Genomic DNA, 4,859 nt, shown 5'->3' with positions numbered 1-4,859 from the left:
CCACAGTACTCAAATTGTTTCTTTCTAGCTGCTTGCAGTATTTTCTCCTTGACCTGGGAACTCTGGAATTTGGCTGCAATATTCCTAGGAGTTTCTCTTTTCAGATCTCTTTCGGGAAGTGATTGGTGGATTCTTTCAATATTTATTTTGCCCTCTGGTTCTAAAATATCAGGGCAGTTTTCCTTGATATTTTTATGAAAGATGATGTCTAGGCTTGTTTTTGATCATGGCTTTCAGGTATTCACATGATTTTTAAATTGTCTCTCCTGGATCTGTTTTCCAGGTCAGCTGTTTTTCCAATGAGATATTTCATATCATCTTCTATTTTTTTCAGCTTATTAATACAGTATTTATTTCTCTTTCCTCTGTCAAACCCTAAGCCTGTGGCTTTCCCCAGGGTCACCTGGTAATATGGAGGGGGAGGTATTCACAGGCTGCAAGAGACATGGAAGGACCACGAGGATGAGGAGGAACATTCAGAAACGTTGGGGGATAGAAATGGCTCCATGACATGATGAAAAGGATGAGGAAGGCCACCATCAGGGAAAACAGACCCATGGCTGCAAACAAGGCAAAGCCCAGGATGGCATAGGAAAAGAGCTGCTGCTTCAAGGAGAAGTTCCTGGCATATCCAATGATGGTACTTCCAAATACAGTCCCAATACCAGCTCCAGAGCCAGCCACCCCAATAGTGGTAGCTCCAGCTCCAATAAACTTGACTGCTGTGTCAATGTCACTTGAGACGGTGCTAGTTTGGAATCCACATCTGGGGACAAGTGAGGTCAAGGGACCTGATGCTGCCAAAATGCTGAGGTTTTCATCTGTCCAAAACTCTGGCCATTTTAGCACCACAGCAGATAATGGTCTACTCAGCAGCTGAGAGATGCTCCTCACAAGGGCAGGGATAGAGATGAACTTGGAGCAGGTGTATATTCTCAAGGGGTGAGGGGCAAAGCTGAAGAGCTGCCAGTAGAGCAGAGGAGACAGAGTATCTTCTATTTTTTTTCATTCTTTTGGTTTTGTTTTGTAATTTCTTGGTTTCTCATAAAGTCATTAGCTTCCATCTGCTCCATTCTAATTTTTAGATAACTATTTTTCTTCAGTGAGCTTTTGAACCTCTTTTTTCATTTGGCTAATTCTTCTTTTTAAAACATTCTTCTCCTCATTGGCTTTTTTGGACCTCTTTTGCCAATTGAATTACCTTATTTCTAAAGGTTTTATTTTCTTCAACTTTTTTGGGTCTCCTTTAGCTGGTTGTTGACTTGCTTTTCATGATTTTGTTGTATCACTCTTATTTCTCTTCCCGATTTTTCCTCTACCTCTCTTACTTGGTTTTCAAAATCCTTTTTGAGCTCTTCCATGGCCTGAAACAATTGCATATTTATTTTGGAGGTTTTGGATGCAGAACCCTTGACTTTTAGGTCTTCCTCTGGTGGTATGCATTGTTCTTCCTCATCAGAAAGGATGGAAGAAAATACCTGTTCACCAAGAAAGTAGCCTTCTATGGTCTTGGGTTTTTTTTTTTCCTTTTTTGGGCATTTTCCAAGCCAGTTACTTAACTTTTGAGTCCTTTGTCAAGCAGAGGGTATACTCTGGGGACCTGTAAGTTTTCAGTTCCTCCAAGGTGACACAATCAAGGGAGAGGAGTTACTCCTTTCCTGGCCTGTGCTCTGGTCTGGGAGCAACCACAATCACTTTGTTCTGCCCAGGATCTGTCAGTAGGGTTCCCTCTCCAGAGCCTCCACCAGCTCTACCAAGTCAGCACTCTTCTTCCTCACCCCAGGGCTGCCACTCAAGGCTGAGATCCAGATCAATGGCTCTATTTCTCCAGAGTCTTTAAGCTGAGGGCTCCAAAAATGGATACTTCTGCTGCAGTTGCTGCTGCCAGTGGGGCCAGACTGTGTTCCCTTCTCACCTAGATGAAAGAGCTCTTTCACTGACCTTTGAAGCTGTCTTTGGTGCTTGTTGGCTGAGGAATCTGGGAACCACAGCTGTTGCCGGGCATTCTTCCCCCAAGGCCTGATCTGTCCTGTCCCTGCCATGCCACAGGCTTAGCTTCACTCCATGGCTGGTGTGATAGACCTTTCCTGTCAGCCTTCTAGGCTGTCTTGGGCTGTAAATCTCTTTCACTCTGTCATTTTGTGACTTCTGCTGCTCTAGAATTTGTTTAGAGTCATTTTTTACAGGTATTTTATTGGCTATGGGGGGAGGTTCTACCAGACCATCTTTCTACTCTTTCATCTTGGCTCTGACCCCCCTAACTATTCTTTATAATTAGACAGACTTGTAATTAATACCACCTTGACTAGTGTAATGACCAATTACTGGGAAGTTTCTGCTTCCTCAGCTCCAGTTCATAGTTAATCAAGACTTTCCTCTAGTGCTCTTAAAAAAAAAAAAACAAAAACCACAACAGATTGTTAACAAGCTCCTGCTGTGTGTGTCTTTGTGTGTCTGTGTGTGTGTCTATATGTATGTCTGTGTGTCTATGTGTATTGTGTGTGTGTGTGTGTTGCTATCAGGGTGGTAAGAAGTTTCATTCCAACCACCTACCTGATTGCCAGAAACTTTGTTATTGGAGGTACAGGGGCCATAAGGGGCCATAGGGATGAATTCAAGTATATCACCAAAGTTGGGAAGTAGGGATTTTCAAAAATGTCCTTCAGTACCACCTAAAATCATAGCAACTACACTAGATAATACCAAAAAAGAGATATCTGGAATGCTTGGAGAGAGAGAGGGAAAGTTCATGTTGACTTTGCTCAGGTAGACAAATCAGGGGAGGGGGCCTGTGCTAGGGCAAGGTGCTCTTCAGTTCCTAGAAGACTGTAGTAAAGATGGGGCACCCATTGCCTTCCAGAGAAGATGAGGCACCCTTTGCTATCTTAGAAACATGCTTCCAACAGTCATAGCCTAGCTTGACCAGTCCTCAACTTATTCTCCTCAATTCAATTCATAGCACTGTACTGAAATACACTTCTTTTAAAAGTGAAGATGAAGTAACTGATGAAAGTAAATGAAAGAATTAGAGACTGCAGGTAATAAGATCAGAACTTATAGAGATTCTGAGTTGGAAGGGAACTTGAGGATCACCCAATCCAGTGAGGGGCCATTTTACAGATGATGAAACTGAGACTTAAAGAAATTAAATGACTTGCCTGGGGTCATGCAAGTAGTAAGTAGCGGAGCTCAGTTTTGAACCCATGTCTTTTGACTCCAAATGCAGCACTTTTTTCCTGCTGCTGAACACCAGAGATTCCAAAGGATGAAATGAAAAGCCCTCTGCCCTGAAGAAACTCAAAATTCATAACAGCTCATGTTTCAAAACACATTAAGTTGTACAAAACACTTTCTTCATGATGACCCAATGAGAAAGGTAAGGACAATATTATTCTCATGTTACAAATGAGAAAACCAAGACTTAATGGAATGAAGTGACTTGCCAAGAATCATACACATAGTGAGTGTTGGAACCAAGGCTCAAACCTAGGACTCTCCAAACTCTCAGTCCTATGGTCTTACCATTGCTCTACCCTGCTTTTGAAACTAGTAGGGGAACTGCATGTCCACAATTAAACATGTTAGAATGTGATTCCTTGTGTCATAGAAATCAACTGTAGTGGCATGAAAGTTTCATAGAACAAGGGATCACTTCTAGCATTGGGGATCAAGGAGCCATTTGCGGGGAAGAGAGCTCAGATTATCCATATCCCCCAAAACCCCTGAAGGATATGTCGAGGTTAGCATTTGCAGTAGAGATGATGCCTGAAATTAATTTAATAAAAGAACAAGCTTCTCATTTTCTAGTCAGAGAATAAAGAATTAAAATAATAAATCCTCATTGGGATACCATATTGGCTTAGATGAATTCCTACCAAGTATAAAGTGACCACTATTACATTCTTTCCTATTTGGACATGGGAGTTGGAGTTTAGAGAACAGTAGGACTCTGAGCTCCCCACTGTGAGGAGGGGAAAGAGCACAGAAAGAGAAATATGAGTCCCGTGATAAAGGATACACTGCTTCTCATGATTTGGAAGTTTTTCTTTTTTTTCTCTCTTCTTCTTTTTTTTTAAACCTAGTCAAGCATTACAAAGAGGTCTCCTTTCCATCATCTTTTTTCACCACAGTCTCACTACAGAACTGTCATATTTTTGCTGGATGTTTCTAGGTACCCAGACTTCAGAAACTCAAAATGACTCTCAGGCATGTCACACACAGGCTGGTTGAAACATAACCTTTCACTGTGTTGGGGCAAACAACATTGTTTTCAGATCCTCTGATCAGTCAGTCAATAACTATTTAAGCGTACACTATGTACCTGCCACTGTGGTTGGTGCTTCAGATAAAAGGAAGGCCGAAACATTACCTCTGCCCTCAAGGAGGACTGGGGGAACGCAACATGTAAATAACTACGTAACTATGTATGTACTTGATATCTACAGAGTAGATGGAAGGTAATCTCCAAAGAAAGGCATGTGTAGCACTTGTGGAGACTGGAAGAGGCCTCTTGCAAAAAGTGGAACTTGAGCTAAGTCTTCTAGGAAATCTAGAAGCAGAGGTGAGAAAGGAGAGCACAGAATAAGGAGAGGAGAACATGTTTTTTCACTGGCTGAATTGTAGACGATGTCAAGGGAAATAAAGAATGAAAAGAATGGAAAGGTAACAGGAATCCAGATTGTAGCAGATTAAAAATTCCAAACAAAGGGCTTTATATTTGATCCTAGAGGTTATAGCAAACCATTAGAGTTTGAGTAGGGAAGTTCCATGGTCATGCCTGTGTTTTAGGAAAATCCCTTTGGCAACTGAATGGATAATGCATCATTGTTGTGAGAGACTTGAGGCAGGGGAGCCAAAAA

At 41.7% G+C, this 4,859-nt stretch overlaps 1 pseudogene; it reads right to left on the bottom strand.

Annotated features, from left to right (window-relative positions):
• Positions 1-399: 399 nt before the first annotated feature.
• Positions 400-2,604, bottom strand: LOC140516330 (ATP synthase F(0) complex subunit C2, mitochondrial pseudogene; annotated as a pseudogene).
• Positions 2,605-4,859: the final 2,255 nt, after the last annotated feature.

Source organism: Notamacropus eugenii, chromosome X (genome assembly GCF_028372415.1).
Source record: "Notamacropus eugenii isolate mMacEug1 chromosome X, mMacEug1.pri_v2, whole genome shotgun sequence".
NCBI lineage: Eukaryota > Metazoa > Chordata > Mammalia > Diprotodontia > Macropodidae > Notamacropus > Notamacropus eugenii.
Note: the sequence above shows the minus strand (reverse complement) of the source record. Positions and strands in the feature narration are given on the sequence as shown.